Raw genomic sequence first — 12,510 nt, forward strand, 5'->3', positions numbered from 1 at the left:
GAGAGAAAGAGACAGAGAGACAGAGAGACAGAGAGACAGAGAGAGAGAGAGAACTACTCATAGTAAAAATTCTATACAAGTGAAAGAAATAAATAAAGCACAATTAAGTTAAAGTATAAGTAAATTGTGGATCATGATTACCCAAAACAAAAAAACAAATAAACAAAAAAAGACAGACCTGAAATCTATGCCAGCATAAGAATTGTGAACAGCCAAGTGGTTTGTGTTTGTATGTGTGTATGTGTACGTGTACGTGTGCGTGTGTGTGTGTGTGTGTGTGTGTGTGTGTGTGTGAGTTGTATCATGGGTATTTTGAACTTTTTGGCTAATATCCACTTGTCAGTAAATACTTAACATGTGTTCTTTTGGGTCTGGGTTACCTCACTCAGGATTCTCTTTTAAGTTACTTATTATTTCATATTTGAATATATGTCTATATATAATATGCCATATATATACATATATATGATAGGTAGATAAATGAAAATAAATGATAGAAAAAATAGATATAGGTGAAATTTTTCTCCATTATTCTATCGTTTCCTTCTATCTTCACATTTCCTAAAACTCTTGATTGTCATAGTAAAGAATATAAAAAAAATGATAAATGAATAAGTCCAGTTATTATTAGAAAAATCAAAAAATATGTTAAACTGAAACAGTTAAAGAGTTGCATTAAATAATCAGTTAGAAGACAGTAAAATTATGTATTAGTTATAAGTTTCTCATAATCTGTTCCTCTTACCTCAAACTATAAATCAGTATTTTAGTTTTGCTTTTAGCTAGAAAATTCTTTTGTATCTCTTATAAGGTTTGCCTCTTTTCTGATTCTTAATTGTTTATTTCTCTTTTTTTCTTTCCTCTTTGCCACCCGAAAGAGCTATTAACTCTTGATGACAGTATCTTATGTTTATTAAGACCTCCAGCAGAGAGTTAAGGTGGTACATACAACATTTTCCTAGCCAGATAAAGCTTCTGTGATCCAAAGGATATAACAGTGATGTGAGAGTCAGATATTTCGAAATGATTATGGATTTGGTCTTGTATGTGTTGAAGGGTGATGGTGGTGGAATGTAATCAGATCCATACATACAATACAAAGCTTTTAAATGAAGATTGATTGCTAAAAGCACTGTCATTTTGGTTGAATACAGGCTTAAATATTTCAAATTTGAAACGGGTTCAAGACTCCAAAATTTTAGAGGTGAAAATGAGCTGTGAACATTTCTGAAACAGACTATATTAAAGTTGTTTCTTCAGAACTTTGTGAAGACAAGCAAAGGCCAAAGAAAATAATGAACTGGAAACCACTCTCAGAGAAAATAAATAAGACTTAATCAAGAACATAGCACATCTGCACAAAGCAGGGATTTGACATTTGCGCAGCAGGAGAGCAGAAATGCAAATGAACGTTTAGTTACATGTTCCCCTCATTCTCTTTTCCAATTGCAGAGCTCATTATAATTATTCAGGCTTTGTTATGCACATTCATGAATTTGTGGATGGTGAATATGTGGTTGGCACATAACTTGTCTTTTTAGTTCCTTTGTCAACACAGAGCAGTCGTGTCCAAATGGGAAGAATCATGAGATCATATATTATAGTCTCCATGCTTGATAATACTGGATAATGCTGAATTATTGTCTTGACAGAGTTTCTAGTAGTCGGCATATTAGAGAATTGTAACGATTCGGTAGATTTATTGTACTATTCGATTGATTCTGTACTCTATATCCAACTTCCTTTTGTTATGTTTGTTTTGTTTTGTTTTGTTTTTAGGAAACAGATTTATTTAATTAATTAATTGGTTAGTTGCCAATTTTGTGCATGCAATCATAATCTGATTCTCCCTTCTTAAATTCCCTAATCTTTTATGAACATCTCACCTTGGCAACAGGTATGTTTCACATGTTCCTGTCTTTTTGTTTTGATTTGTTTTGTTTTGTGATACTTTGAGTTGTTTTAAAGTTCTTCACCATTTCATACTTATAAGCAATGCATTTTATTCATATTCAACTAATACCAGCTCCCTCCAATCTTGTGAACATCATAATGTCTTCTTTCAACCTCCTGTATTATTATTATCATCATTGTCATCATCACCATTATTGTTATTTAGATAAATAATACAAGAAGTCAAGTTCTTGCTCTCTACTGGGGCAAGGACAGCCAATTTGTGGCCACTTTCCTAAAGAAATATGAATTTTGTCCTTCGCATTCACCAACTGCTAGTACGTCCTCTGAGCTTATGCTGGGCCTTTTGAGTGAACATGTGGATGCAGCTACGTGGGCAAAAGACTTAGAAATTGCTTTGTCTGTAGAGTATTTTCTAATCCCTGAATTTTGCAAGGAGTTTGCTTTTGTAACAGTTGTTGACTTTATTTAGATAACAGCATCTCATCCATTAAAATACGTTTTGTTCTGCTTTGTTTGTATTTTCTAGGTTGATCTCCTAGTTTAAAGAAAGCTAGTTCTTCAACAAAAGTTCTGTTTGTGGTTTCATTAATAATGAGAATTCATTCTTTGTTCCTCCCAGTCTCTTTCTACTCTCTGTACCTCTACTTGTTTCTCACCTGCCCAGCAAGAAGAATTAGTTTTAATATCTAAGCCAGAACATTTTTGACTCTTTTATATTTTCTCTAAAGTCTAATTTCCTGGTTCCTCTCCAAGCTTATTTACTCATTGCATCACATCATTTACAGGTAGCAAGATTCTCAAACTCTCCATCATTATGAATGCTGATCTCTTAATTTGCATCATAATTTCCACTCTTTTGACATACTTTTATATTCTAATTTATTGTAACTAACAGTTTACTAATGTCTTACAAATGTATGATATGGAGATTTTGTCTTGTTTTGTAGCCTTTCATATTAGTATAAACATATTTTGCCCAGTATCAAGCTAATCACATATATTTTAGAGTTTTGTTACAATAACTATATACTGCAATAAAAATCTGTGCAAAATAATGGTACTACAAATAAGAATGATGTGCATGCTATGTGCTGTCTACACTAAAATACAAAATTTATAATATAATTTCATACATAAAAACTGTAAAAATGCTCACCATTTTTCTAGGAAACAATCCTCATGAATGCAAAACCTATTTGACATTTGTATGTTTAATATACAAGGAAAATATTCAACCTCACAACAAAACCTCAAATTATTAGTATGCAGCATAAACAAGAGTGTCACAAATAATGTCTGATAAATACTAGGAAATTATTCATGTATTATTGGTAGAGAAGAGAAACCGTTTTGTCATCTTTAGAAAAATATATAGCAACATCTAATCTTCAAATTTTCATGCAGTGATTTTATTTCTACTTATTTATCTCCAATCAACTTTTATACAGAAAGTTCAACTATAGAAGCTTTTTTTAGTAAGACAAAACTATAATTTTTTTAAGTAGCCACCAACAATTAAAGAAATTATTTTTGAATCTCAAGTACAAACTATTAACACATCAACACACTGTCTTATTACATTTCAATTAAAAAACAAATAGCTAAAATAAGTTCCAAAAGAAAAAAAATGCAAATACTTGTATAGTCAGCTAATGTTTTTAACACATGTAAAGCATTAATATTTTAGAATGTTTATGTAATTTGTGTGAGACCATGTTTAGATACTTGATGGCATTGGAAATGTCACTTATTTTAAATCAGTTCCTGCTCTGTTCCTATCTCATTGAGTAAAGTTTTGTCTTAAACTTTTCCTTAAAAGAGAAAAGTATATCTTTTCCCAGTTGGTGTGAGAAATTACCCTGTAACTTATTTTTAGCTAATGAAAAGCTAGTGCATACATCACGATATGCTCATCCGGGAATTATAATAACTCTTGTCTCTTTCAACATTCCCCTTTTCTCTTTTTTCCCCAAATAGCAGCTGCTATGGCAGACAGAGACACTGAGTTGATGTGGTATACAGCAGGCTACAGCCCAGCCATGATTAATCTGCAATGTGAGAAATAAACCTTTGAGTTATAAGCCACTTACACAGCCCATTTGTTATCACTGCATAACTTACCCTATCCTGATTCATGTGATTCATGAGACTGATGAAGAGGAAATTCAAAATAATAGTGACCTCATTATCTAGGAAATGAGAAGCAGATGGCAGGCAAGCGCAGGTGGCACTTTCACTCGTCTGTGCTATTTAAATAATTTAAGCACATTGGAACCAAATATTACATAATGTTAATATTTTATAGAACCACATAGTATATGTGTTTTATGTTTCTTGGGGCTTAAATTATTCAATAATAAAGGCAAAACTCAAAATAATTTAAGACATTACAAAGAAACATCTGTGAAAACTCAAATATTGATGCATTGTTAGGTATTTTTGATCACTGATATTTTACCAGGGTATTACGTTGCATTTATCATTTAGAACCATCTTTCGATTGGTGCTAATGAAGCTGAATATATTTTATTCATTAATTATAATGTCTATTGCATAATTTTTATATTACAAATGTAGTAAATAAAAATACAAACATCATAGTTGAGATATATAACACCATAACTTAGAATGAAATAGAATCAAATGAAAGTTGTTTACTGACAGTAAATTATAGAAATATAATTGGTCAAAATGTACATAAATTCTATAAAGTAACAGGTAAAGTTGATGCAATATCTAGTATATTCAAGGACTTTTAAAAAATCACTGAGGGGTGCTTTTGTTTACAATGTTATCACAGCTTTTATATTTTATTGTACAGATCATAGCCACAGCATGAGAACATTCAGACACTCTAGTCTCCTTTCACGAAACAGACAGCATTTTATACGGCTGTTTCAAGCATTAGGCCTGAGATAATGAATGACCATTCAGTAGTGTAGGGTCTCAGGTAATTCTTCTTAAGTCCTCCTTAGTTTATACAAGTCAAAGGTGAAACAATACTGTAGTCTATAAATAGGGACTTAAATAACTCTACACAATTAATCAGAAATGGATGAAAAATATTTTATGTTAAAAATAACTGGTCTGTAGTCTATCATTGTTATGAGAAATAAAATTATGATGAACACTTTTTTAATCCATACTCATTTTCACTCTACATCAATAACTCTTCCCATTAACTAGAACCATTAAAAATGTTTAATTAGTTGTTAGTAGTTGAATTTTCTGAAATGTGATCTTCTATGGGGCTCTACCATATTAGATTTCAGTGAGAAAAGTAGAATACCCTTCCATTTAGTAGACAAGTTTTAAATTAGTCAGTTGAGGACCAGAAGTCTCAATAGTTAACAAATAATATATTTTGCCACAATTTCAAAATGAAAGAATAAATGTATATACAAGTTAAGGTAAAATTTCTCCCAAGTATTTGTTCAATTTGTACTATATGGATCTAAAATACATGCATAGGTTCACCTCATCTCTGCTACCTCTTAAATGCATAACGCTTGTCTTTAGGGCATGGTCGTTCATCTAAACAACACAGCATCCAGAGCGAGGAAACACATTCTCCACTGGACTGGCATCTGTTGTTGCATATTTTATTTATTTAATCATGATTTTTGAGATAGGATCTAGTTGTGAATACACCCTTTCTGCCTCAGCCTCTCAAGCACTGTGGTCACACGAGTGTGTCCCCACTCCCCAGTTACAGTCTTAAAGAAGAAGCATTTCTGTGCACAGCAGTCAGCAAATTTCTCCCCTTGTATCAGCACTCAGATGTAAAGTAATGTACTCTATGGTTAATTGATCACTGAAGAGAGACAAAATGACCACAATTACCTCAAATTTATACATTTTCAGTTGGCCGTGATGTCATTTTACTTGAGGAGTGTTTACTTAGATAAATTATAGCTCTAACCGCAAAGAAGTCGGGGACAGATCAATTGATGCTGCCTTAGCAGCTTGCTGGTTTCCCTTAAATAGAGTTGTGAAATGCAATCCAAAGGCACCAACATAAATACCAGCTCATACTTAAAAATAATGTACATAATCCCACACAGATGTGAACACACATGCAAATGTGTGTTCACATAGAGAAGCTGACAATCATCCTAAATGAAAGCATAGTCATGTAATATTACAAATCTGCTTAGGAACTAATACACACAAACACACACACATGTATATGTATGTGTATGTGTGTGTATGTGTATGTGTGTATGTGTATGTGTATATGTATGTGTATGTGTGTGTATGTGTATGTGTGTGTATGTGTATGTGTGTGTATGTGTATGTGTGTGTGTATGTGTATGTGTGTGTATATGTGTGTGTGTGTGTACATGTATATTTATATGATATGTGTTGTGGATTTGGTCTAATGCTACTTATATGATATTAATTGGGTCCCCAAAATTGCATGAGAATCTTCATGTCCACACTTAAGTCTCTGAAGCTCCCTGTCCCCAATTAGTTTGATTGGTAAATAAAGTTGCTGGCAGCTAATGGCCAGTCAGGGAGACAGAGGCAGGACTTTTAGGATTCCTGGCAAGGAATAGAGGAAGGAGATGAAGGGAGAGAGCCTCCAAGGCTGGGGAAAAGGAGTAGGGGCCAGGTCTGAGAAGTGCAAACAGAGAGACAGCCAATATTTAAGAGCAGGGGAAGAGCGTCCCTGCCACCACCCTCCATTTGGGTCTAGGGCAACAAAGATGGAATAAAGATTTTAGTAAGTAATAACTCGGGAAAATTGGAGGGAGATTGTGGGACATCAAACCATGCCAGAAAGTTTGGCAAGGCAGAGCAGGCTGAGACCTGGAGACTCGGTGGGCACACACCTGAGGCTTGGGTGACACCCTGCCCCCTGCCAGGCTCCTAACTTGGAACATGTGCCTTGTTCCTCACATAAAAGAAATGTGTCTTCTGGTCAGGTTGGCCACAGACAGAGTTCTCCATGCTAAGGAGGTACCTAGATGGCCAGAAGGCTTAGCCAATCAATAAGCTGCCCTCTCCATATATTCCTTCCTCCCTACAAAGGGTACTTAATCTCAGGCCCACCCTGAGAAGTGGGTATGGTACATTATGTATCCATTTTCTGCTATCACAACCAATAAACTGTTTAGAACCATGGAATGTCTCTTTCATCAAGACCTGCCATGGGAAGCCATGAAGAAGGCATTTGACTCCAGAGCTGCAGTTTAATTCTTCTGTAGAAGGCTTCTCTCCTCTCCCAGCCACAGCCTCCACCAAGCTTGACTTTACCAAGGTAAGGACAATCACTGCTGGGACAAGCCAGAGCTCCCCTTTACAGGGCCCCAGGCTAGACACTATCCCCACACTGAGGAACTCTGACTCTGTTCTCAGCTCTTTTGTGACTCCAAGTCTAGATGTCAAAGGGTCTGAGAACCCAAGGAGGCCTGGTGATCCCCAAACCAGCTCTGGCTTTCCCACATCTTAGATTGCACTTTCCCACCTACCTCTGGAGCTGTGCCCAGCAACTATCTCACAGTTGAGTGGGGTAAGCATGGTCACCTAGTGTCCTGCCTCCTCAAACAGCCATGCCCACCTGCATAGAGGGCAGGAGGTGTTATCCGCATGGAGCTTTGGTAGTGGCCCAACCATTCAGCTGTTTAAGTCATATTCAAATGCAAGGTTACCTGTGTCTTTCCCTGAGGAACTCAGAAAATTGGGGCAGGTAGCAAGGAGCGCCAGTGCGGCCCGGTCAATTTGAGTAGTGATTGTCAACTGCAATACACACACACACACACACACACACACACACACACACACACACACACACAAATTATTTCAAAGAATCAGTAGGAATTTGCGTGCAGAGTTATAGCATAAAACTCTCATTCAGGAGCTAATAGTTCCATCTTTAAGAAGAATTTCTTGCCAATTAATTGGGTGGGGCTCAGGAAATCAGTGATACTCTACTTGCCAACACTGCCAACAAAATACTCATGAAGCAGTACTTCTGTTTGAATTAATGGGTGACATAGGTGAGGTGGCAAATGAAACTAACTAGTACAAATATATATCACCAAGTGTGTTGAGTTCCTTCCCAATTGATGAGTATGCCCGTTAGGTTCAAAGCAAGGAAATACCATTATGTGCATGAAATTATTTTAATAATATATCTACTCTTCACTGATAAGGCATCTATCAATTTGACTACCTTTTAAAACTTTAAATTATAGACTCTATCATCAGTTGTGTGAATGTAATGTCCTTGATACCTGTGTGGTTCCAATCTAAAGTTAAAATGCTATCATTTTTGTAGAGTTGATATTAATTATATTACCAAGTATTATTTTATACTAATATAGTTTTATTCAAAGTAAAATTCTAAGGAACTGGCTAAAATCTACTTCACTCATTACTTTGCTTGCTCTTTATCCAGATGAAACTGCTACTTTTGGATCACAACATTTTACTCATTTGCATGATATTGTATGCAAATTATCATGCACATGCATGTATTGCCACAGTTTCATGCTACATCAATTGTACATGCTGTCAATATGTAAACATTTTCTTAAACTATTTTTTATAATCAGTATAAATTTTGCAGAGATGTTCCTGTTAAAATATTTGTCCGGTTTATTCATTTCAATAGCTGAATAGCATTTTGGTAAGAGTTTATAGAACAGCCACTTATCTGTCACCGAAAATGACCATAGTGATGCCATATGTATGTTGAGAATCTACAACTCTTTTAAGTAAGAATGCTGGCTTCAGTTTAGCTGCAACTACATAACATAGGAAATACACTAAAGCAAAAAGTAGTCATGTAAATGACTAAAGTGTTTTATATTTCTCTACTCATTAATCATCCTGGATTCTTATGTGTTTCTATTCATTTCTGACTCTTAACTGTATTGTTTCTATTCTCTTTTTTTTTCATAATATAGGTCATTTATTTTACAGCATAATCATTTGTGGCTGGATACTTCACTGAGTTTTATATTTTTTGCCTTTCTGTTCATGTCATTAATTAATTTGCATTTTGTGATGGGATACTTTGTGACATGAAGCCAATTAATTGCACATGCCATCACAGGTACCAATAATATTTTCTGTCCAGACCAGATTATCCATTTCCCACAAAATCAGTGTTACTTTTGTCAAATATTAAGTTGCCATGTGATCTGGATAGCCACCTGAGCCCTCTATGTATTCAGTTTTTGAATCCCTATACAAATACCATTTGACTGCCGATAGACAACCTCTATACCAACTCTCAATTTCTGCAAGGCCTCATGAGTCTTTTCTCCTCTGTACAAACCCAATTTTCTTCTTCAAAATTACTTATTTATAGTGTGGTTGTTATTCACACATCTCAATTCATGGATCAGATTTTTCTAATGAAATAAAAATATATTGCAAATTCGAATTAAGCTATAAAATGCATTTGGAAGGGCATTGGTCTGATTTGTATATTGAGTCTCCTTAGGGTGGTGCATGAAATGTTCTATCAAATGTGTTCACATTTGTACATTCTAAAATTTGATACTTCTCTCTGTAAAGTTATAGCATGTTTCTTCTATTGGTAGGTTTGAGAAAACGATTAAGGTATTAGATTACTTTCTGGATTCCTTTTGTGGTTTTATTTATATCATGAACTATAATGTTAAGGTGATGAATCGTTAATTCCTTTTGTAGTATAAGCTTTCTTCTGGTTGATGAGTGGTTATTATTTATGTGTTCTAATTAGAGTGTGAAGAGGTCACAAGATCCAAATCCTTCCCTACTGACAAATCCAGAAATTCTCTGAGAAGCACCCTACTTTCGGTACCAACTGATGCTTAGCATTGAATATATGACTTTTGTGTAGATATAAATAATATCTTATACAGGTCTATAATTGTTTTCCCTGAGTTCAGAACTAATTGTAGGCACATTAAACATTCAAATCTAAACTCATTCAAGCATCAATTGTAATTTCTAAAATCAAGTCTTAAGTAATGTTATCTCCATTACAGGTAAGAGGCAGACAAGGTACTGCCCATTACAGGCAAAATACCTCTCTAAGCTATAATACATTTAAATAATACAATTATTTACAAACTACAATGGAAGAAAGAAAATAAGATACTTACATTCCAAAAGAGAAAAATAGGTGAAAAATATATATATATAAATTACACTCCCAAACAAGTCTAAAACCCAGCAAGGAACATTCCCATAGATATAAAGCTCAAAATTGTATGAATTACACCAACAATCTTCAATCTAGAACTGCCTGAGTGATTGGCAAGACTCCTAGAAGCCCTTGACCTCAAAATTTTTGGGTGGAGGCCATTTGGCTCTTTGAAATAGATGGAATATTTTAGTTAATTTGGGCCAGCAACATATGCTAACATAAACAAGGTGGCTTCCAGATAAGCAGCATTTATTTCTCATAAGGAGAATTTATGTCAGGAACTTAACATCAAAGCTCCACTTGGCTCTGGGTACAGTCAAGCTTTTCTGCCTTATGGATGTCCACATAATAAAGGTGGCTGGCTCACTCTCTGAGATCTCATAAAACAGTCTTCAAGCCTTAATCACCTCCTAAGACCCTCAACTCCTAATATATCACTTGAAGGTTAAGAATTCAAAGTATGAATGAGGGTGTAAGAGAACCCAAACTTCTCACTATAGGATGCTCCGGCATTCTTAGAGGGAATTTCCCTGTTGAATTAAAGTACATTATATCAGACCTAAAGATCCAAAATATAAACTCAATGCATTCAAGTATTTCTTCGCTGATACAGTTCAAATGGCACATGCTGCTGCTTATACGATTGTCTTTCTCTCTTTCTTTCTTTCTTTCTTTTCTCTTTCTTTTCTTTTTTTACTTTTCTTAATTTCTTTCACCCTTTCTCTTCTTCCTCCTCCTCCTCCTCTTCACCTTCTTCTTTTAGAATAGCAAGAATCTTAGTCCCACCAAAATACTGATGGCCTCCTTTCTTTCATTAATTTTATTTTATTTATTTATTTATTTATTTATTTATTTACACTCCAGAGTTTATTCTCCTCCTCGTCCACCCTTTGACTGTTCCACATCCCATACCTCCTCTTTGCTCCCTATCTCCACGAGGATGTCCCCATCCCCCGACGAACCACGCACCCCACCAGACCTATAAACTCTCTGGGCCCTCTAGTTTCTTGAGGGTTAGGTGAATCTTCACTGACTAAACCCAGACCCAGCAGTCCTCTGTTGTATGTGTGTTGTGGACCTCATATCAGCTGGTGGATGCTGCCTGGTTGGTGGTCCAGAATTTGGGAGATCCTGGGTGTCCAGATTAATTGAGACTACTGGTCCTCCAACAGGGTTGCCTGCCTCAGGTTCTTCCAGCTTCTCCCTAATCAACCACAGACGTCAGCAGCATCTGTCCATTAGTTGGGTGCAAATATCTGCATCTGACTCTTTCAGTCATTTGCTGGGTCTATCAGAGGGTAGCCATGATAGCCATCCCACAGTCAAAACTCTGATCCATTATTATTCCTGTCTGAAAGAACTGCAGGTATGGAAATGAAGAGGATCCTGAGGGAAAAAACGTCCAGGGATAAGCCCAAAGTGGGATCCAGCTCAAGGGGAGGCCCCAAGTTCCTGGCACTGAGGCTATGGAGTACTCACAAAAAGGGACCTATCATGATAAACTCTTAAAAATAAGATGTTTTGCATTATTTTGCAACACAGACAAGATTAGGATGTTCCACATTTTCAAGTTCTAATTCCTCTATATCTAACAGCTTTTTCAGATCCATTTTTTAGATCATAGTTTACTGTAAGCAGCCCAAAAGAATCCAGCCAATCATTAAACACATTGTCTAGAGCTATTTTCAGTTAATCATGTCAGCTGCTCAGTATGTCTACCTTCTTCCAAACAATATATCACAACTTAGAAATAAATATCATGTGCATTCAAAATACATTTGCCTTCATATAAAGGACTTTATTAATATGTTTGAATTGTTTACACTAGTAGTTAATATTTCTACTCAACTTTGTCACCATCCTACATGGAGTAATATAATTAAACAAACATGGATGAAAATCAGCCTTTCTCTATCTATAAGTAGTCTTCACAATGTAAATATTTGATAACATATCAAGAAGCTTTGGCCTAGAGGAGTCTGAAGTTCTTCTCTCATCAAACCCTTAATTGTTTGTCTATCTAGCAGTAGGGCCTAGTGACATTTGTGACACCGGCTTTGCATGTCAATTGATTTTATCATTGTGTTGCACATGCTACACTAGCTTAGGAAAGTGGCAATTGTTGGTTCTCGTCTAGAATTCTATGAAGCTTAATTTTGTTACATAGATTGCCCAACCAATTTGTTAACAGTCCACACAGCCAATCGAAATCATTATTATTTCAAAGAATGTAAAGTATTTCCAGTGTCATTGTTTAATTCACATGTGAGAGAACACATGGAATACTAGTACTGCCTAACCTGGGTTATTTCATTTTGACTCATGATCTCCAGTTGCATCCATTTTTCTGCAAAGTACAAAAATAGGAACAGGAATGGGATTTAGCAGTAAGTGTTAAAAATTAGTAAATATCATCAACACATATACATGAATATAAAATGCCACAA

The sequence above is a fragment of the Mastomys coucha genome, unplaced genomic scaffold (genome assembly GCF_008632895.1).
Source record: "Mastomys coucha isolate ucsf_1 unplaced genomic scaffold, UCSF_Mcou_1 pScaffold14, whole genome shotgun sequence".
In the NCBI taxonomy this organism is placed as follows: domain Eukaryota; kingdom Metazoa; phylum Chordata; class Mammalia; order Rodentia; family Muridae; genus Mastomys; species Mastomys coucha.